This window comes from Chrysochloris asiatica, unplaced genomic scaffold (genome assembly GCF_000296735.1).
Source record: "Chrysochloris asiatica unplaced genomic scaffold, ChrAsi1.0 scaffold00034, whole genome shotgun sequence".
Classification (NCBI taxonomy): domain Eukaryota; kingdom Metazoa; phylum Chordata; class Mammalia; order Afrosoricida; family Chrysochloridae; genus Chrysochloris; species Chrysochloris asiatica.
The window spans coordinates 20713756-20737201 of record NW_006408552.1 but is presented as its reverse complement, the minus strand read 5'-3'; positions in this window follow the sequence as shown (position 1 = coordinate 20737201).

Genomic DNA, 23446 nt, shown 5'->3' with positions numbered 1-23446 from the left:
ATGTTACAGCCATTTTTTAAATTATCTTCAGCAAAATTTTACTGTGATGTTAATGATATTGCTCAATGATTTCCTCATTCTGTTTGATGAATCCCAAATTCAGAAAACCGGCTCAAGGGGAAAGTTTTCTGTCCTTGTCAGCACTGCGGAAAAGTCTGTCTCCCAGCTTTAATTTCCTGGTTCCTTGGAGAGCTCCATGTGGTTTGGCATTCATGCTCTCCCAACTCTGCTTGTTTAATCTGCTCCTTTTATGTTTAGTAAGAGATTGACTCAAAACACACCCTTCATTAATCCTACCTCACTAACATAACAAAGACAGTCCATTTCCAAATGGGATTATAAACACATGAATACAAATTAGGATTTACAACACATATTTTGGGAGACACAATTTAGCCCATAATAGTTATAAGAGTCAATTTTTTTTGAGGGAACAATTCTTTACAGTGAGGATCATTCCCACCCCCTCACTACAAAGGGTAGACAGGGATGGGCAACTTGGACATTGGCTACCCAAATTGGGGCAAGAAGTGACTGGCTTACAAATTTTCAAGAGGGAGTCTAGATCCAGAGGGCGTGGAGGAAGGTAGAATCTCCACTGAGTAGTATCCAATCTGTCTGGGTGGGGCTGATGAAAGGAGATGGGGATAGGACTCTTGTGGTACGATAGTGAATAATTGTTATCAGGACTGATTGTGAGGGTTGGAAATGTAAAGGTAGATGTTTTGTAGCAAAAGGAGGGGAGTGGTTGACTTTGCAGTCTAGGAGCAGAGGTCCCTGGGACCATCAAGGGAGAAGAGCAGAGTGTGGGACCCAATCCAGAGAAACAGTGATGCCAGAGATGGAGGCAGAGAAGATGACGCAGAGAGATGGAGCAGCTGGGGACTCTAGACCCAGAGAGGGAGAGAGGGAGAGGAGCTGTGTGCTCAGGACCGGGGGGCAGGCTTGCAGGGTATACCCTTTGGTTGTTTGATGATGCATGCAGGGGATGGTAATCATGGCAATGAAATGATATATGATAGGACGAATATAAAGCTAATGTTTTCCCATGTAAACTATCACATAATTCACAATAAAAACTTTAAAAAAAAAGAGATGAGAAATTACACTAATAGGAATAAAAATGAAGAAATGACACACCAGAATGTATGTACTGTAGCTAAAACAGTGCTTAAAAGGAAATTTAGAATTATAAATATGTATATTTAAAAAAGAAATTTTAATTATGTTAGACCGTCTTACAGCAGGATAAAAACAAATCTGAAGCAAGCAGAATAAAGTAAATAATAAGGATTAGAAATAAAATGATCAATATAGAGACTAGAAAAACAGTGCATAGGAACACTCAGACTTGTAGATAGAACCCTTTTGACCTAGCCTTGATCGCTTGGTAATCAGAATTTGACTAGAGGAAGATTAAAAAAATAATAATTTTTTTTTTGATACAGGAAAGGAGAGTAAGTTGCTACAACTTGATGAATTTTACCTATACTCATGGATGTGTTGTTGTTGTTGTTATATGCCATGGAGTCGGTTCCGACTCATAGCAACCCTGTACAGGTTTTCCAAGGCTGTAAATCTTTATGGGAGAAGAAAGTCTCATCTTTCGCCCATGGAACAGCTGGTAGTTTCAAACTGCTGACCCTGAGGTTCACAGTCTGATTCGTAACAACTATGCTACCAGAGCTCCTCATACTCATGGATGTAGTACCTCAAAATAACAACAGAGAAGGAAGGAGTCTTCATATCAAGTATAAAAGAAAAAAAAAAAAAAGTATCAATGCTATTCCCTCTGTATACAGGGTAGATAGGGATGGGCAACTTAGACATTGGCTACTTAAAATGAGGGGACTGATAAAGGCATGAAGTGACTGGCTTTCAAGTTTTGAAGAGGGAGTTTAATTTAAGAATGGGCAGGGGAAGAAAGAGTCCCCACTGAATAGTTTTCATCTTGTCTATATGGGTCTGGTAAAAAGAGATGGGGTAAGATTCTTATGATTCAGTAGTGAGTAATTGTTAGCATGACCAATTGAGATTGTCATAATTGTAAAGGTAGAAGTTCTGTAACAAAAATGGGGAGTAGTTAATCTTATAGTCCAGAAACAGAGGACTCTTGGACCCTTAAGGGAGAAGAGCACAAGTGGAATGGGGGACCCTATCAAAAGAAGCAGTGACACCAGAGATGGAGGCAGAGATGGGGACATGGAGAGAGGAAGCAGCTGAGGACTCTAAATTCGTGGAAAGAGAGAGACTGAGAGCTGGCAGCCAGGAGGCAGACTTGCAGAATGTGCCCTTTGGTGGTTAAAATTATTATATAGGCCTGAATGTTTAAAAAAAAAAAAAGAGCTACAATGAATAGAGAGAAAGTAAATACTGTTAACTGCTGGTACACGGAGGGAATTATAATCATTGTAATGAAACAAAGTATATGATTTGTAGAATGTAAAATTGATGATATGCCCTGTAAAAACTTTCACTCAATTCACGATAAAAACTTAAAAAAAAAAAAGAGTGACTAGATTAATAAAAGGAAAAAAACAAAAGTCAGTTTTTTTGTGTTTTTTTTTTTTTATTGAAATCTCCCACAGGATTTTAATTTTTATTGCAGATGAAGAAACTGAAAATGAAAGAGAAAACTACTGCTCAAGGGCTTATATTTAATAAGGAGAGAATCTGGGCATTCTTGTGGAAGTCTAGCATTCTTTGGAGCTCCACCAGTTCTTCTCTCATCCCTCTTAGATATTGTTTTTGACCAGTTTTATGGTTGACCCAGGACTAGGCAGTGTTTCATTCTGTTGTGCATAGGGTCGCTATCAGTACCCACTTGATAGTACCTAACAATAATAAATCATCTCTGATGGTGAACCTGAGCCTGATACTCTTCACTCATTTCAACAATTTCTCCTAATAAAAAGAAACAACAAAGGGTCACAAACACAACTATGAATTCCCAAATACAGATGGGAATCACTGAAGCTTAGATATTTATGGGCATTCAAAATTCTAAAGAAAGTCCAAGTAAGGAAATACCTTGCCAAATCTCAAAATTGAAACTCTCTGTATTCAATAAGGCTCACATTACTGGCTGTGAGATATCAGATGTTTAGCAAAATATGAGTATGACTTTAATGTCCCTCTCAGCTTCTTACCTTCAAGGCTGCCGGAGAAATTTCAAGATGTCACTATTGTTCCTTATGAAGTATCTCAGGATTTAATTTTCAGCTTGTTTCCTTTTCAGTCTGTCTCTCTCCCACTCCACAACCCCCGTTCAGGCCTTTTCCCTAGTGATAAATAGATCAGGTCTAGCTGTATCTACTTTGTACTGTCGTTTGGTTTTAAGCAGAACATTTTCCCTCAGATTCTGCTGATCAAATCCATGTACATGTACATGCATAGTACAACCCTCCAGGGGTGGTGGGGGGGGTGCCTTGCTCAGGCACCACCTCTAGTCACTAGAGCAGAGGTGCACAGACAGTGAGGGACCAATGAACAGAGGGGGAAAAAATAATGTCCACACCTTTATCTCTGAGGATCGGTCAAATGTCTGCAGTGAAAGCACTTCTCTGATCCTTCACCTGTTCAGTCATGGCAAGATGGCTGCTCCAGGAGCTGCTGGGACTGGCAGATCAGAAAACACCAGGTTTCTTGCTTCTGCTACAAATTCCATTGGCTGTAACCCTTTGAACTTTCTAAATATTCCTTTATACGTAGTTCAGAGTTCTGGGACTGTCCCCTGAACCTGCTTCATTTGATATTCAGCGTTATTGCTTGTGGAGGTCTGCACCACACATCTCCTTAATCTGCCATTAACTTCTGCCTCCTTATCATTTTCTTTTTTAAGGTTACTCTAATACATAAATGCTGGCACCTGCAGATGAGAAAACACCAAGTTTCTTGTTTCTGCTACAAATTCCACTGGCTGTAAGCCTTCAAACTTTCTAAATATTCCTTTATATGTAGTTCAGAGTTCTGAACCTGCTTCATCTGATATTCTGTGCTATTGTTGGTGGGAGTTTGCACTGCACTTCTCCCTAATCTGTTATACCCTGCCTCACTGATACCAGACTTCCTTTTAAAAGGGGCTGTTTTAGGTATGTTCCTGTCTTTGAATCCAAGAAAGCTAAGGAGACGAAGACTCAATGGGCCATTAGTAACAGTGTTCTTGGATTTTAGACAAAGGAAAGGCCTGATAGACAAGGTTACTTTAAATAAAAGTTAGCTTGAAATTTCTGGAAAGAAAGGAAATATTCTGCCCAATGATCACAATGGAAAAATCAAGCACAATAATAAGATTCTAGCCATACATTCAAGTAGGATTCTGAAAATGAATTTTTAAACCCAGCGGTTTTACAGAAGAAATGATAGTTTTTCATGGTTATCTCTTCAAAGCATTTCACTAGACTGTTGCATTTGCATTTGATATTTATAAGTTTATGGACTGCCTCCCCAATCTAAACTACATGGTCTTTCCTGAAAAGGGGCTATCTGTCTTGTTAGCACGTCTCATTTCAATGGGCAGATATTATAGGGATTTGAGCAGGGTAGGGGTATGGAGGAGACATATTTTTACTTTAGAAAGATTTTTGTTGTTGTTAGTTGCTATGAATCAGTTTCAACTCATTGCATCCCCATCTACAATAAAACACAATGCTGTCCAGTCTAGTCTCATCTTCCTGATCATTGGCATGTTTAAGTCTATTTTTGCCTTCCAACTTAGAAGTCTCAATTTTCAGCACTTTGTTGAGAATATTCTGTCATGATCCATAAGGGTTTTCCTGACCAATTTTCAGGAGTAGATTGCCAGACCCTTTCTCCTAGATTGTCTTAATCTGAAAATTCCACTGAAACTTGCCCCACATGGGTGATTCTATTGGGGTTTCACAGGCTACTCCTGAGACACTGTGGGCAAGTTGGTTGGTCATCCTATACTCCCACACCTTCCCACTTTCAATCCTTGAGAGAAAACAAGAATGAAAAGAGTAGACGATGGCTTTAGAATCTCATTTTCTATAGCTTGTCAAATAGGATATTTTGGCCACTCAGTCTCAAAGTGTGTGGAATATCATATCACAGGCAAGCTGGAGCAGTTTTTAAAGGTTTTAGTTAATAAAAACCTGCACAACATTTGGAGTCCTGGGATAAAGCACTGGATTGCAAGGTCATTTTGAACCACAAGATCAGCGGTTCAAATTCAGCTGCTCCTTGGAAACCCTATACTGGGTCACTATGAGTTAGAACCAACTCGATGGCACCTAACAACACACAATATTTACTATGTTCAAACCACTGTTTTAAGTGCTTCACATATATTTACTCACATGATTTTCAAAATAACCTATGACATGGGCACCATTATAATTATATATTATAATTGTCTCAAGTGCATGTGAAAGTTGGACAATGACTAAACAAATGGAAAAGAATTTATGCATTTAAATTGTCATGTTAGTGAGAGTACTGAATATACAATGGACTTTGAGAAGAATGAAAAATCTGCCAGAGGAGAAGTACAATTAGAATATCCCTTAAAAATGTGGATGGTGAGACATCATCTCACATACTTTGGACATCTTGTCAAGGAGGGACCCGTCCCTGGAGAAGGACATCATGCTTGGCAGAGTAGAGTGAAAAAGTGGAAGAGCCTCAGTGACATGGATTGACACGGTAGCTGCAACAATGGTTCATACATGACAACAGTTGTGAGGATGACACAGGGTGTTTTGTTGTCCATAGGATCACTGAAAAAACTGACTTAGTGGCATATAACAACCACATACCTGAGGGAACTGAGAACCCAGAGAAATGAAATGACTGGTCCAAGGTCATACAGGTGGAAAATAGCTGAGGTGCAAGGGTTGATTCCAGGCAGCAGGTATTCCAGTGTGAATTTTCTTAATCATTATAGCTGCATAGAACACTGACTCTGGGTCCAGTGTAGCTCAGGCATTCCTCTATATTACTCTTGGTTGTTGTTTTTAAGTGCCATTGAGTCATTTCTGACTCATAGTGACCCTGTATGGGGTTTTCGAAGAGCAGCTGACTTCATGGTTTGAAGTCCAGTTTGATCATCTTACAGCTCTGCACCAGGAGTCTTGAATGAGGCACTGTAATATAGCTTAGTGCCTAACTCAAACCATATGAGATGTTACTCTCTCTTATTTTCTACACATAGCTGTGGCAATGACCTTGACACTAGATGGCAAGAATGTGCTCAGAAATACCAGCTCTTTCTTTCTTGCCAATCAACCCTTCTAATAGTTTCCCAGGGTTATTAGAGGATTTATTTTAGATGATTCATGCAAAGCACTTCACAGAGTGCTTGGTGTGTAGTAGCTACTTGATAAATAGTCAAAAATACTTAATAAATAGTCGAATAAATTTAGAATGATCTACAATAATCCTTTTAATTATTGTGTGGTGTTAAAATTCCCATAATCCATGTAGGAGATTTGGATTCAATTCTTGGCCTGTGCTACTTAAGTGCAGACATTCTGTCTATCAGAAGAGGAATCAGCAGAGCTTCCACATTAAGACAGAATAGAAAGAAAGACTTGGTGGTCTTCTTTAGAAAATCAGTCACTGTGAACACTATAGATGGTAAGCATCGAATCCTGTTGTTTATGGAATCGCCATGAGTTGGGGGCTGACGTGATAGAAACTAATAATAATATTAATATTAATAATGGGCACAGTGATGGTTCATTGGTAGAAATCTCACTTTCCATGTGGGAAACCCAAGTTCAATTCCCAGCCACTGCACTCTCATATAGCCACCACCCAATTGTCAGTGGAAGATTTTGTATTGTTAGGATGCCAAACAGATTTCAGCAGAATCTACAGACTAAGAGAAAGTAGGAGGAAAGCCCTGGTGATCTGCCTCCAAAATTCAGCCAATGAAAGTCCTGTGGATCATGGCAATCACATCTGCAGTGTATCATGATAATGCAAGACTGTGTTCCATTGTGTATTGGGTATTAGTCAGGGCTGACTTGATGCCCGCTAACAACAACAACAGCAGCAGCAGTAATGCTAATAACAACCACCCACTGTCTGCTTGCATTTCCCCAAGTATTAATCTCTGCGTTAGCTTCTAATTAAGACTTTCAGGGTTTACATGCAGAGAGCAAGAGCTGTGTCATCTTTCAACTCACAGGTTAGGAGAACTTCAGTTGAATAATTGCATAAGACAAAGTCAGAGCATCCTCATGCCTATGACACACATCTGGAAGAAAAAAGACCTTCTGGTTATGATGATGGGAAAGTTCTGTGATGGTACTGCCTTACAGGTGCTTGAAGCAGGAGAGCAGTAATCTATCCCATCTTGCATTTCATAGATAATACCCTTAGAATTTACCAGTTTCTTTACAGAGCATGTTCAGCTACTGGGTCTCACCAACGTAAGTGAATTTCAAACTACTTTCAATTCAGGATAAAGCAGTGACATGGAACAGTCTTTACAGTCCAATAAGACATTATTACTGGTAAGCATGTTACTCTTTCACCAGACTGAAAATTCCCAGTGAATGAAAGGGAATAAGGGAATTAGCATGGACATTGTCCAGCTCAATAGGCAAGGCCTTGCTAGTGAGGAAGAGGTTCTAGGCAATTTCTTACTAACATGCCCCCTTGTGGACCAATTAAAGGCATCCAAACACCACACAAACTCAAGCCCAAGTCCCAAAAAAAGTCTGAGGTTAAGAGGATGGATACTGTTTGTATTTGAACTCTTATTCTAGGGTGTGTTCCCTTGCATCAGTAGAGGAGAATAAGGGGCAGGCTAGGCAGGGATCATTAGCATTTAAATTGCACAGCGAAGAAACTGATGAATGGAAAGTACTGGTTGCTCTGTCACTTACAGGGGAGATCAAAAGCAGACACTAGAAGGTCAATTGCTTTTACACATTGGTCCCAAGTACTGAGAATAGAATGAAAAGGAGGGAGAGAGAAAGGAGAAAAGTGGGCTAAAAGGAAGAAAAGAAGAAAATGAAGGAGGAAGAGGAAGAAAGAAGAGAAATAAATAGAGGGAGAAAAGGAGAGGGTAGAAGAAGAGAGGAAGTGAGGGCAGGATGAGGAAGAGGAAGGAAAGAAGAAAGGGAGAAAATAAAAAGTAAAGGAAATAAACTGGGAAAGGAGACTGGAAGGAAGGAAATGAGAAATAATTTAAATTTACTGAGAATGTCAGGCACTGGGCAGACATTTTCTGTTTAATTCTGTGAGAGAAGACCTACTGGTTTCATTGATGAATAAAGAAACTGAAACTCAGAGAAGCTTAAGTTCTTTTTTAAATATTTTATTTTTGTTGCTAAGAATATGCGTCAGACTGTGTAGTGTTTTGTTCCATGATGTAGAAGGTATTAGACCAATTCAACAATTTTTATGCGTACAATTCTGTGAAACGGAATCATTATTTGAGTTGTGAAACCATCCTCATAGTCTTTTCCAGAATTGTGCCTCTTTCATCAATATATACTTAATGCCCTCAAAGAGTCCTGGTGTGGTGCTGTGGGTTAATGTGCCAGACTGCAAAGCCGTTTGAACTGCAAGGTTGGCAGTTCAAGCTCACCAGTTGTTCCTTGAAAACCCTATACAGGGTCGCTATGGGTCAGAACTGACTCTACTGCACTTAACAACAAAAACATTGCCCTCAAAACTTTCTCTCTAATATTTTGATTTGCTGTTGTCAACTGAATCTCATAGATTGATCTTAAAAGAGAACAATGTTCAAGGCAGACATTCTTTACTATTTACATTAAATTATGTTTGGTTTTAAGACTTCAGGAGTTAGTTTTGGTTTAAGGTGTAAAGATTACCACAGGATATTGGTTTCTGGGATTGATCCAGCCTCCATGGCTCCAGAAAGTCTGGAGTATATGAGAATTTGAAATTCTGTTCTGCATTTTCCCCTTTTGATCAGGATTCTTTCATAAAATCTTTAATTTATGATTAATAATTACCAGGCAATTACTCTTCTTTTTCATCTCAAGCCCCAAGTCATTTGGTCAGGTGATTCTCACAGAATTAAACAGAAAATGTCTACTGAGTGTTTGACAGATATAAACTCTTTTTCATTGCCTACCTTCTATTCTCCTTCTCAATTTATTTTCTTCACTTTTTATTTCCCCCCTCTTCCTTACCCTGTCCACCCATCAAAGGGAGTAGCTCATGTTAGAAATTAGTCACGGTAAGAAATTCATATGAAAGGGAGCTTCTAACCATTCTGACTTCACAAGGCAGAAGGTTGATCATCCACATCAGCATCAGCCCAAGGCCTATGTCTAAGAGGCTGAAGTTAAATATGCTCCAGCCTCCAACTTTACTTATCAATTTTGGCACCAACCATCCCTCCCACAGCACTCTCTGCTTCTCAGCTGAGTTTGCATTTTCATTACAGTGGCCACACAGAACTCAGAAACCATACTCACAATTATAGGCTTAATAGGGAATTTATCAGGTTACAATTCAGGGTCAGAAATGCTCAGGATGGAGTTATTTGGTCAGGGCAGCCTCTTCTTGTTATGCTGACAGTCAGGCCTCTCTCTGGGCCTAAGTCCTTTCACAAAGCTCTTTTAGGGATGCCAATAAATGCCTGCAGGACACTTCATCCTGCTAATAAACTCTTCCCAAAGGTGTTTGGCCCAGGATCGGGCAGTGTTTCGTTCTGCTGTACATAAGGTCACTATGAGTCGGTACTGACTTGATGGCACCTAACAACAACAACAACAACAGCAACAGCAAGTGTTTAACTAGTTTTGTGGGTAAGCAAACCTAGTTCTCTAGATTAAGTGTCAGGAGGCACTCCACTCCATAAGCAAGCCTCCTACCCAAAGGTATTCAGCTTTACTCATACATGGGCTGGGAAACCCACTAGTCTCTTGTGTTCCAGCTGCTGGTTCTTCTACTGCCATTGTGTGCCATTCCTCTGGTGGCTCAGCTTCCTGTCCCTGGATCAAAGAGGTTCAATGCGTAGAGATCTTGGGTTCCAAAGGATGCATTCCCCTCTTGGGACTTCTTTCTTGATGGTAATTAGATCCCCATTTCCTGCTTCTGAGTGGCTCATTTTATACTCACATTACAGTTCCAATCACCACTCGTCTGTCAGTTTGTCCCAATATGGTGGCTTACATGTTGCTGTGATTCTGGAAGCTGTTCCACAGGTATTTTAAATACCAACAGGGTGACCCAAGGTCAACATGACAAAGACAGCTGGTTTTCCAGACAAAGACAGACTAGGAAGAAGGACAGATGGACAACTTCTGAATATTTAGTGGCTGAAAAGCTTATGAATAGCAGTAGAACACTGTCAGCACCAGAATATTCAATATTGAAACATGATGAAGAACACCAGAATATTGTCAGATATAGTGCCAGAAGGTGAGCTCCTCAGATTAGAAGGCACTCAAAATGTGACTAGGGAAGAGATGTTCCTCGAAGTAGACTTGACTGTGATAATGCGAATGGAGTAAAGCCCTCGGGACCTTCATTTGCTGATAGGGCACAACTCAAAATGAAGAGAAACAGCTGTAAAAATCCATTAATAATCAGAACATGGAATGTACGAAGTATGAATCTAGGAAGATTGAAAATTGTCAAAAATGAAATGGAACACATAAAATCCATATCCTAGGCATTAGTGAGCTGAAATAGATGTTATTGGTCATTTTAAACCTGATAATCACATGATTTACTATGCCCAAATTGACAAAGTGAAAAGGAATGGCATCACATTCATCATCAAAAAGAATATATCAAGATCTGTCTTGAAGTATAGTACTGTTGGTGATAGTATAATATCCATATATCTAAAAGGAAGACCAGTAAATACCACTATTATTCATATTTATACACCAACCACTAAAGCCAGTTATGATGAAATTCAAGAATTCTACCATTCTACAGTATGAAATTGATCAAACATTCAATCAAGATGTACTGATAATTACTGGTGATTGGAACGCAAAGTTTGGAAACAAAGAGGAAGGATCAGTAGTTGGAAAACATGGCCCTGGTGATAGAAACTATGTTGGAGATCACATGGTAGAATTTTGCAATATCATTGCAAATACCTTTTAAAAACAACATAAAAGGCATTTATCCACATGGACTTTGCCATACAGAATACACAGAAATTAAATTGACTACATCTGTGGAAAGAATGGTGGAAAAGCTCCATATCATCAGCCAAAACAAGGTCAGTAACAGACTGTGGAACAGACCATCAATTGCTCATATGCAAATTTAGATTGAAACTGAATAAAATAATTTGAAAGTCCATGAGAGCCCAAATATAACCTTGAATACATACCACCTGAATTTAGAGATCATCTGAAAAACAGATTTGATTCTTTAGACCCTAAATACCAAAAACCAGAAAAGTTATGGGATGACGTCAAGAACAACATGCAAGAAGAAAACAAAAGGTTAAGAAGACAAGAAAAGAAGGATTTGCAGGTAATAGAGTAGGCCACTGACTAAGTACAAAGTATAGGAGGTTGGAGGAAGAAACAGATGCAAGATCCCAACCCAGCAGAAAGCAAGCAAGTTTTACCTGAGCAACTTTTTCCAATATATTGGAAGCAAGTCACACTCCTGAGGAAACATCCTTTCAGTTAACTGACTGCTCACAGCAAACCTCATCATAGAGTTGATTATATTATATTATGTTTCATCTTGGGCAACAACTACATTAAAACTGTCAAACCACTGAGAAATCTGGCCCAGTCAAGTTGAAATGAAACCTAGCTACCACAGTCTCTAAGCCTTTTGTATTTGTTTTTGTGTCTACCATGAGGCATGGATCCTATTTCATTTTTCTGCATGAAGAAATCCAATTTCCCCAGCATAATTTATTGAAGAAATTCTTCTTTCCCCATCCTCTAAACTTAGCACCCTTGTCAAAAGCTATTGATTTCTTAGCAGTCCATTTTACTCCTTTGGTCTATTAGAGTCCTACTGTGGCACTGCAAGATAAGCATTGGGCTGCTAACCACAAGGTCAACAGTTCAAACCCACTAGCCACACTTAGGAAACCATATACAGGATTGCTGTGAATTAGAACCAACTTAATGATGCCTGAATACAAGAAATGTGTCTTTCGTTATACTAGTGACTGGCTGTTTTGATTTTTGTGGCTATAAAATACATTTCAAAATTAGAAAATGTGAGTCCTTCTAATTTGTTGTACTCTTTTCACATTACTTTGGCTATTTGGAGCAGTTTACCATTCCATAAAGTTGAGGATTGGTTTTCCATTTCTGTAGAGAAGGCTGTTGGAATTCTTAATGGGTTTGCTTTAAATCCATAGATTGCTTTGGGTAGTGTTGACATCGTAACAATATCCTATTTCAGTCCATGAATACAAAGCATCTTTCTAATTATTTAAACCTTCTTTAATCTCCTTCAGCAGTGTTTTATAGTTTTCCTTGTATAAGTGTTTGACATCCTTGGTTAATATTATCTTTAGATATTTTATTCTATTGTAAAAAGAATAGCTTTCCTAACGTCCCTTTCAGATCTCTCATTTCTAGTGTGTAAAAATTCAACTCGTTTTCTTTATGATATTGTTGTAGCACTGGGATTTTTAAGATTGTTAAATTTCTTAATTCCTCATGGCAGTTGGTGCTTTGTCCATAGTATTAGTACAAAGAAACCTCTCAAGTGCATGGTCTTCAACCTTTGCTCACTATTTTCTCTCCCTGGGTGCTATAGCTCCTTCTCCCTCCCTAGTTTAGGTTTTGAAAGTTCCAGATATCAGGTTTCAACTTCCAGTGTTCCCCAACCATACCCAAGAATATGCTGCGACCCATCAGTCCACCAGCTAACACTACCATGCAGGTGAGATCGTGCACATCAATCGATTTATTAATCTAGGGTTATTACGCTCTTCTCTTCTCTCTTTCTGCAACCACATTTTCAGTCAGAGAGCCCCTTTCAGGATTCAGTGTTGCACTCTGGTTTTACCTTAGACTTCCTTCCCTGCTCTGTGGGGGCACTTACACCTGAGTTGGCATTCATGGGAAGCACAAGCAGACTAACAGAAGGAGGAGAGACAAGAAACACCTCTAAGAAATCAGTTTTGTTGGTTTCAGAGCCTGTGGTGGCTGGGGGAGCAGTTTCCACTTACTCCTGACTGTACTGTATGGCACTTTCCGTAGTATTTTGTATCAGTTCACCAGGTGACAGTTAGTGGATCAAGAAGGAACTGCTTTGTTCTGAGGAGACTTCCAAGGAGATCTGACTTTTGTTATCATAACCCTTCCTGCTCAGTGTGTTGACTATGGGTGTAGCCTTCATCTAAAACGTCTGCTTTCTAGCAAACAGCAACCTGAGTCAGCAGTCTTTGCTGATGGCAAGGGAGAGCAGAAAGACCCAAATGAATTACCGGGGTTGTCTGCCTTGATGTTGGTTTCAGAGGCCTAAGTGTGGGGTGTGCAGGGAGGTAGTTAAATTGCTGATGGTGTGAGCAGACTCCACTGCCGGGTACCTTCTATAGCGATAGAGCTTGACCAGGTGGGGAAATGGTTATCATGTTCCAGTTGGACCCATAACGAGGTCTGCCTAGTTGCTGTCAGAGTCCCCCAGGTAGATGGTTGACAGTGAGTGCACCCTCCACTCAAAATGTCTATTTCCTTGGGCACAGCAGTTTCAGTCAGATAGAATGGGGGGGGGGGACAGATAGATCAAAACTGATCCCCAAGGAGATCTGTCCTATTGGTTACAGATGCTTGAGCTATGGATTGTGCCAGGAGACAGGTACAATGTTGACTGTAAGACGCTCCACTGCTGTAACCTTTAATAGCAATTTGCAACCGGCTTGTGACTGGCCAAGTCTGGGAGTGGGAGGTGCTGGGACACTCTCAATGGACCCAGGATGGTCTGCCTTGTTGATTTCTGAGCAGAAGTTTAGTGCCTTGTCTCATAAGGGAAGAAGGCTCTTTGCTGGGGCTGTTTTCTCATAACACAGCAGTTGGCAGCATGTATGACTGGAGAAAGAAGTAGTGAGTAGTGAACACGAGAGCAGTGACTTTCCTACAATATGAAACTCTGTGTGTTCTTGTCTGTCTGCTGTTCCTTGCTGCTGTCCTCTGTTCCTAATGCAGAGTTCCTCAAAGCCAAGCACAGTGTCCCTGTTGTATTTCTTGATGTTTTTGTGGAGAAGTTCAGAACAATGGTCTATATATACCACCATCTTCTCCAAATTTGAGAACTTGTGTTCTATATGGTCATATGGCTGACTCAAATCCATTTTTTTCTCTCCATATCAATATGCCACTCGCTCTTCTCCAATTTTCCCAGAGGCAAATATTCAATTGTGCCTGACTTTGTAAGGCCATTAATGCTAGCAACAATACCTAACATTTACTAAATTTCTAATCTGTGTCAGACTCTGTGGTAAGAATTTTAAAGCAGTATCTTGTTTAATCATTACAATACAATACCCATTTTACAAATAAAGAAACAAAGACTCAGAGGCCTGACTTAGGGTCTGCAGGCGAACCAGGTTTCTTACTCAGGACTGTCTTAATTTAGAACCATTAACCTAGCTTACAGTACTAGCTTGACTATTAAAGAAGTGACTAATGGACCTTATGAGCACGTGTCAGACTGAACAATGCCCTTCCAAAAATGTTCACTTCTTAATCTGTGTTGCCTATAAATATGTTATCTTGTACAGCAGAATTGCCATTTATTTTTAAAGTTTTTATTGTGAATTGAATGATAGTTTACATGGGAGAACATCAGTTTTACACTCACCCTATACTATTTCATTTCACTGCAATGATAACAATCCTCTCCATGAATCATCATTTAACAGTATTTGCTTCTATTTCCTCTTTTTTTCCTGGATGTGCACAAAACACTCAGGAATATATAATAATTTAAACAATGAAGGGCATATTCTGCAAGTCTGGCTGCCAGCACACAGCCTTTCTCTTTCCATGAGTTTAGAGTCCTCAGCTGCTCTCTCTCTCCATGTTCCTCATCTCTGCCTTCATCTCTGGTGTCATTGCTTCTCTGGATAAGGTCCCACATTCCACATGTGCTCTTCTCCCTTGATGGTCCTAAGGTCCTCTATTCATGGAATGTTAAGATTAACTTCTTGTTGTTATTGTTGTTTTAAGTGCTGTCGACTCGGTTTCAACCCTGCTCCCTAGGAGCAGCTGGTGAGTTTGAACCACTGATTTACAGCCTCGGAAACCCTGTACAGGGTCGCTATGAGTCAGAACCGACTCCACGGCACATAACAACAACAACAACTTTGCAGTTCAAGCCAATTTTGCAGTCCATTGCATTAACCCACAGCACCACACCAGGACTCCTAAAATTAACTACTCCCCCTTTTATGTTACAAAACTTCTACCTTTACAATTATGACAATTGCAATTAGTCATTATAACAATTACTCACTATTGAATCATAAGAATCTTATCCCCATCTCCTTTCACCAGATCTGTCTAGACAAGATGAAAATGATTCAGTGGGAATTCTACATTCCCCCCCACACACTCTAAGACTAAACTCCCTCTTGAAAACTTGTAAGCCAGTCACTTTGCACCTTTATAGCCCCCACCTATTTTAGATGGCAGTGTCTAAATTGCCCATCCCTATCAATCCTGTGTACAGAGGGGATAGGATTGATCCTTAATGTGAAGACTCCTTTCCTCTCAGTTGGTATTTTGAGCTACTATATTCATAGGTATAGGTCAAGTTCATCAAATTGTAGCAATTTACACTTGTTTCCTTTATTGATTTTTTTTTTTTTTTTTAAATCTTCCTCTAGTTGAGTTCTGCTCATCCAGCCATTGAAGCTAGGCCGAATATACTACCTGCAAGTTTGGGCATTCTTGTGTGTCTCCTCTCACTTCATATCAGCTGGGTGCTTCACTCTCAGATCTAGCCCTACACGGCTATGTTATTGTCCATGGGCTTAGGAGTCCCCATTCCTCACCGTACTTCAAACAAACCAGCCCTTCCTCTTCTGTGTCTCATCTCCAGGTCTATAGGGGTCTATGGAACATGGTGGAACTAGCCAATATCTTCATTGTTGGCTTTCCCCTACTTCCACTCACCAGTAGACCAACATGGTCACCAGCAAGGTTACATGTCTGCTCATGTGTTCCCTTTGAGTTTTAGTCTTGGAGGGTGGTTTGTCCTGAAGGGATTTGATTGCTTGCTTTAATGACTTCCTGATGAACAACTTGTTTGTTCTTGTAGTAGCCAATCAGACTGCCACTTTTGTTTTGCATTTTTCCTGTGGATATTTCTTTCAAAAAGTATCTTCTGTTCCTCTAGCTGCTCATCCTGGTCTGCATGTTCTTTCAAGTGGAAAAGTCCTACCACAGAAGGTTCTGGATGGGACTCAGGATTCCACCTAAGGTCCTATACACTACAAAGGCTCCACATGAACCTATTTCACTGGGCAAGTTCTAGAACCCCTTTTAGGTATTCCAATCAGTTACAGGCTGAAGTTGGGCTCATAAGCTCTCTGTAATCATGTTTCCCAATATTCCTTTTATCCCATTCAAGTGACTATTTTACAACAGTAGGAAAGGGAAAACAATATTCATAAGACAGTCAAGCATCCTAACATTTTTTCCCCATTCAAACTATGCCTTGATCCCTGTATCACAGAGCTCTTTTGTTTCAAGGTTGAACATACATCACTATTTACTTCTGTCCCATTTAGCCCATGAAAACCTGTCTAAGCATTCCCCTATCTACCTTGTTCTTCAAATGCCTGCCCCCTTCTTGAGTATTGCCCTCCACAACAACCAAATTATGCTGTGTCTATCCCCTACACTGTGCTATACTATCCACTCCCTCTCACCCCTTGTAGCAAACAAAGATTTTTTTTTCTTTTAGTATGGGTATCTTTTCTTAAGCTTTTGTAATAATGGTCTTATGCATATTTGTTCTTTTTTGACTGACTAATTTCACTCAGCATAGAGTCCTCAAGGTTCATCCATGTTCTGCAGTGGCTTGCAGCTTCCTTGTTATTCTTTAAGGTAGCATAATATTCCATTGTGTGTATGTACCAAAGTTTCTTTTCCATATAAAGTTTGTAATCATTTTTTCCATATCTTTAAAGAATGTCAATGGAATCTGGATTGGAATAATGTTATGTGCGTAGATTACTTTAGGTAGTATTGACATTTTCACAATGTTAAGTTTTCCTGTCCAGGAGCATGGCATATTCTTCCATTTTTGTATGACTCTTTTGGTCTCTTGTAGTAGTGTTCTGTAGTGTTCTTTGTACAGGTCCTTTGTTTCTCTGGTTACATTCATTGCTAAATATTTCATCCTTTGGGCAACTATTGTAAATGGTATTGCTTTCCTAATTTCTTTTTCTGTGCTGTCATTTTGAATATGGAATCCAATTGATTTTTGTTTGTTGATCTTGTACTCTGCCACTTTGCTGAATCTTTCAATGAGTTCTAGTAGTTTTTTTGCTGAGTCTTCGGTGTTTTCTATGTATATGATCATTTCACCTATAAATAGAATTTTACTTCTTCTTTTCCAATTTGGATGCCTTTAATTTCCCTATCTTGCCTTATAGCTCTGGCTAAGATTCCAACACAATGTTGAATAGGAGTGATGATAAAGAGCATCCTTGTCTGGTTCCTGTTCACAAAGGGAAGGCTTTCAATTTCTCTCCATTGTGAGTGATGTTGACTATTGGGTTTGTATGTATGCTCTTAATTATGTTGAGGAATTTCCCTTCAATTCCTACTTAGTTGAGTGTTTTTATCAGGAGTGGATGTTGGATTTTGTCAAATGCCTTTTCTGCATCAATTGATATAATCATGTGATTCATTTCCTTTTTTAAAATTTATAAGGTGAACTACACTGATGGCTTTTCTAATATTGAACCATCCTTGCATCCCTGATATGAATCTCACTTTGTCATGATGTATTATTTCTTTGATATGTTGTTGAATTCTGTTGGCTAGGATTTTGTTGAGAATGTTTACATCTATGTTCATGAGGGATATTGGCCTATAATTTTCTTTCTTAGTGACGTCCTTCCCTGGTTTTGGTATGAGGGTTATGCTAGTTTCATAAAATGATGTATTAGGATGTTTTCCATCCTTTTCTATATTTTGGAATAATTTCAGTATAATTGGTGACAGGTCTTACCAGAATGTATGGTAAAACTCATCAGTGAAGCCAGGTTCACCTGGGCTTTTTTTGGTTGGTAGTTTCTTGATGATCTGATCAATGTATTCTTTTGTTATAGGTATGTTCAAGTTTCCTACTTTACTCTGTGTAAATTTAAGTTGGTCATGTTTTTTCTAAAAATGTATCCATCTCCTCTAAATTTGTTGGAGAACAATTCTTCATAATATTCTATTATTATTCTTGTTATTTCTACTGGTTCTGTTGTGACATCACTCGTGTGGTTTCTTATGCATGTTATTTGTCTTTTCCCTCCCTTCTTTTGTTAGGTTTGCCAATGGTTTGTCAATTTTATTAATCCTTCCAAAGGAGCAGTTCCTTGTCATATTGATTCTTTCTATAGTTTTTCTGTCTCATTTATTTCTGCTCTAATGTTTATTTTTTCCTTCTTCTGTTGACTGTACATTTACTTTGCTGGTTTGTTTCTAGTTGTCCATGTTATGTTAATGTGTTAATTTTGGTTCTTTCTTCTTTTTGGATGTGTGCATTTATTGCAATCTATTGTCCTTCCAGCACTGCCTTTGCTGTGTCCCAAAGATTTTGGTACGTTGTGTTTTGATTCTCATTTATTTCTAGGAACTTTGTGAATTCATGTTTTATTTGTTCTACTACCCAGTAGCTTTTAAGCAGGGTGTTATTCAGTTTCTACACATCTGACATTTCCTTGGTCTTCCCATTGTTGATTTCTAATTTTATAGCATTGTTTTCTGAGAAGATGCTTTGTAGTATTTTGATATTTGTAACTTTATGGAGACTTGTTTTGTGGCCTGAAGCATGGTCTATTCTGGAGAATGCTCCATGTGCACTGGAAAAGAATGTGTATTGTGTTGTTGGGTTGAATGCTCTGTATACACCTAAGAGTTCATGCTGGATGATTGTGTTGTTTAGTTCCTTTGTGTCTTTGTTGAGTTTCTTTCTTGTTGTTCTATCCTTTTTCAAAAGTGGTGTATTAAAATTTCCCACTATTATTGATTTGTGTATTTCTTTCTTCAAATGTATTAGAGTTTGCTTCATATGCTTTCAAGCTTTTTCATTGGGAGCATAGATTTTATTATGGTTATATTATCTTGTTCAATTGACCCGTTCATCATGAGATAATGCCCATCTTTATCTATTATGTTGGGGTTTCCCTTAAAGTTTATTTTATAAAAAATTAGTATTACCACTCCTGCTCATTTTTTATTGCAATTAGCTTGGTATATATTTTTTCCATCCTTTAACTTTTAGTCTGTTTTTGTCTTTGTGTGTAGAGTGTGTCTCTTGCAGACAGCATATTGAAAGATCTTGTTTTCTTATCCATTCTGTCACCATCCATCTCTTAACTGGTGTGTTTAATCCATTGACATTCGGTATAATTATCTATAGGTATGAATTAATTGTTGTCATTATGTTTTGTTTTTGTGGTACTGCTGGTTTGTTTGTTCTGCATGCCTTCCTGTGCTGAGTTCATGTTTTTTGTGTTCTTTCTTGTCAGTTTTAATGTTTCCATGTTTTTCTTGAATATTTGTTTTCTTGGTATGTTGTGAAGTATTAATTTTCTTTTTGGTTACTCTACATTCTATTAATTGTTTCCTCCACTTAAGACAGTCAATTTTATCCTGCAATCTACTTGACCTCCTTATCACCTGGATCCCTGTTCCTATGTTTTTACCTTCTTTCACAGTGTCATTTTTTTGACCATAGACTGACCTCTCAGACCCATGAATTCATGCTTGTAGTGTTATTCTGTTCCTGACTCTTTCATCTCTTGACTGAGTTCTGGGTGGTGCTGCCACATATGTCAATCTCTGGTTGTACTCTGTTTGTGTTTGTGTTTGTATTTGTGTTGGCTTTTGGTCCAAAGAAATTGCTTTAGGATGTTTTGAAGCACTGGGTTGGCTTTGACAAAATCTCTCAGCTTCTGTATGTCCTGGAATATTTTTATCAATATTTGATTGTCCTCTTTTTTGGAAAGACAGTTTTTAGTTGGCTGTTTTTTTCTTTCAGAGTTTTATATGTGTCTATCCATTGCCTTATTGCTTGCATGGTTTCTGCTGAGACATCAGAGCTTAATCTGATTTGCTTGACTTTTAAAGTACCACTTTTCTTTTCCTTAGCTGCTTTTTGGATTTCTCCTTGTCTTTGTTTTGGAGAGTTTGATTATGATGTGTCTTGGTGATTTTGTTTTGTGGACTATTATTCCTGGGGTTTGTTGAGCTTCTTGAATACTTATCTTTTCACTTTTCAGGATGTTAGGGAAATTTTCTTCCAATAGGAAATTAATATTAATACAGCTCTTCAACTATCTCCTCTGTGGTCTTCGGTGATTCTTCCTGTTCCAGAATTCCAATAATTCTCAAGTTAATCCTCTTCATGTTGTTCCACATGAATCTTAGACTTTCTTCAGATTTTTTAAATCTTTTTTTTTTTTTTCTGCTTGCTCTTCTCTTTTAGCAGTATTGAGAGATATGTCTTCTAGCTTTCTGGTTCTGGCTTCCATCGCTTCACTTAAACTCCTTTGCTTGTTCAGTGTATTGTCCATTTCTGATATTTTATTATTAATTGTTTGGACCTCTTTTTGCAGGTTTTGTATTGTTTCCAATGCTATGTATGTCTTATTTGATTGTTCCTGTAGTACTTTCCTGTCTTCTTCTTTATTTTTCTCAACCCCTCAGTGGAGCATTTGGATGCACCTCAATATCATTCTCCTGAATTCCTTCTCAGGCAGTTCCAAAGCCTGCCTTCCTTCCAAGGTGATGTCTAGGTCTACCTCTAGCTCATTTTTCTCAGCTGCTCTATCTTGTTTCTGGACATGTGCCGATATCTTTAGTTTCTTGGGCAGTTTCAATAATCACAGGTGTTTTCAATAATTAGATGAATGTCTGATGATATATTTATTAAGCTTTTTGGTTGATTCCAGGTAGATGTGATCACGTGCTGGGCTTCCATTTTCACTTTTCTTATTACTCAACTTGAAGTAACTGTAGTAGGTGTTGGCTGTCTATCTGGTGTATAGCAGCTGGTATTGGCCCTTGCCTGTAGGGGCATTTTATAGGGTGTGATTGTCCCTATATGACTCCAATTGCTGTCTCTTCTTGGGTTATACAGGAAGAAAACTAATCCCTGAAGGTAAAAGGGGGGAACTAAAACAATAACAACAAAAATAAAACAGCAAAAATACAGACTGGACACTGTGGTCTATAGTCTCACACACACACACACACACACACACACACACACACACACACAAAACCCTGTAGCAAAATAAGAGTATGACTTGAATGCCCCTCTCTCGTCTTCCTGCCTTCATGGCCACATGAGAAATTTCAAGATGTTACTGTTGTTTTAACACAAGGTTTAATTTTTGACCCGTTTCCTTTTTAGTCTGTCTAGCTCCCCCTGCACAACCCCATTCAGGTGTTTTTCCCAGTGACAAACAGCTTAGGGCCAACTCAAGCCATCCTTGGGAGACCTTTCATTTTTAAGCAGTTCCTGTTGACTCCTTCCCCTTCTTAGGTTCTTTGTGCAGTGGTCTTTGCTGAGCAGATCCATGAATACAAGTAGTAGAACTCTCTGGGGTGGGGGTGGGGTTGTCCACTAGTCAGGCACCCCCTACTAATCACCAGAGTGGAGATGCACAGACAGCACAAGTCAAATGAACAGAAAAAAAAAGTGTTCACACCTTTATCTCTGAGGATCGGTAAGACCTCTTCAGTGGGTGCTCTCCTCTTATCTACCAGCTCCATCATGCCCAAGATGGCTGGCCCAGAACCTGTAGGCAACCACAGATCAGAAAACACCTCCTTACTTGCTTCTGCTACAAATCCCACTAGGAGCAAGGCTTCAATCTTTCTAAATATTCCTTTATATGTATTTCAGAGTTCTGAGACTGTCCCCTGAACCTGCTTTGTCTGGTATTCTGTGTTATTGCTGACAGAGATTTGCATGACACTTCTCCTTAATCTGCTATTAAGCTCCGCCTCCAAAATGACCTTTTAAAATGTGATTAAATTAAGGATTTTGAGATGAGACAGTTATCCTGGATTATCCATGTGGAGCTAATGAAATCAAAAGGGTCCTTATAAGGGGAAACGGGAGGCAAGAGGATCAAAGTCAGAAAGAGATTTGAAGATGCTCTAATATTGGCTTTGAAGATGGAAAAGGGACCATGAATCTGGGAATTCAGGTGGCCTTTAGAAGCTGGAAAAAACAAGGAAGCAATTCTCCCCTAGAGTTTCTGGTAGGAATGCAGCCCTACTGACATTTTAATTTCAGTCCTGTAAAACTAATTTTGAACTTTTGATCTCCAAAAGTGTGAGATAATAAATTTTGTTGTTTTAAACTATGAAAATTTTAAACAATTTTATACAGCAGCAATAGGAAATTAATATGAATATAGAACCTCAGCTGTCTTATCTATTAAGTGGAAACTAAAATCTTGGACTTGCCTATTCCATGTGGCTTTGATGAGGGCAAAATGCTTTGTGTCCCTGATTGCCACTTTTGCTAGGACAACCCACATGAACTTTAGTGTCTAAACTAGTTTTGTCCTTCCCAATGTGGATTCTCATCCAGGTTCTAACATCTTAGCTTAAATTTCTCCAGAACTTTGTTCAGCTTGCTCCAGAAAAGAGTCAACTGGTTTTCTGGGATAAATGGAGAATAGAAGTAAACACATAATAAAACAAAGTCCAATAATGGAGAGAGACTATCTTGATGGCATTGTTTAAGCCCCTGGATCCACCTATTTACCATTCTTCACTTAGGCAAACCAAGAAATATTCATTTTTGCTTAACCTGGTTTGAACTGAGTTACTAACTCAAGTAACCAAAAATGTTTGGAGCATATCAGAGGCATTGGTGGTTGGTTCAGTGCTAGAATTGTCACCATCCATGTGGTAGAACCAGAATTGGTTCCAGGTCAATATATTTCATACATAGCCAGCACTCTATGTGTTAGTAGAGACTTGCATGTTTTCATGATATTGAACAGATATAATAGTGTTTCAAACTAAGATGAAGTTGGAAGAAACCTGAGTGATCTATTTATGAAAATCACCAAGTAAAAATTCTGTAGTTTACTAGGAGTCTGCTGCCCAATTGATTATGGGGACGGTGTAGCACTGGGCAAAGTTTTGTTTCATTGTACATAGGTCACCTTGAGTTGGAAAATGATTGGGCAGCAGCTCACAACTATAAAATATGCCCTGTGCAACAAAATTTGGTATAACACTCCTACTTGATAGGATTACGTCTTTTAATAGATGAGAAATGAGAGACAAATGTTATTTAA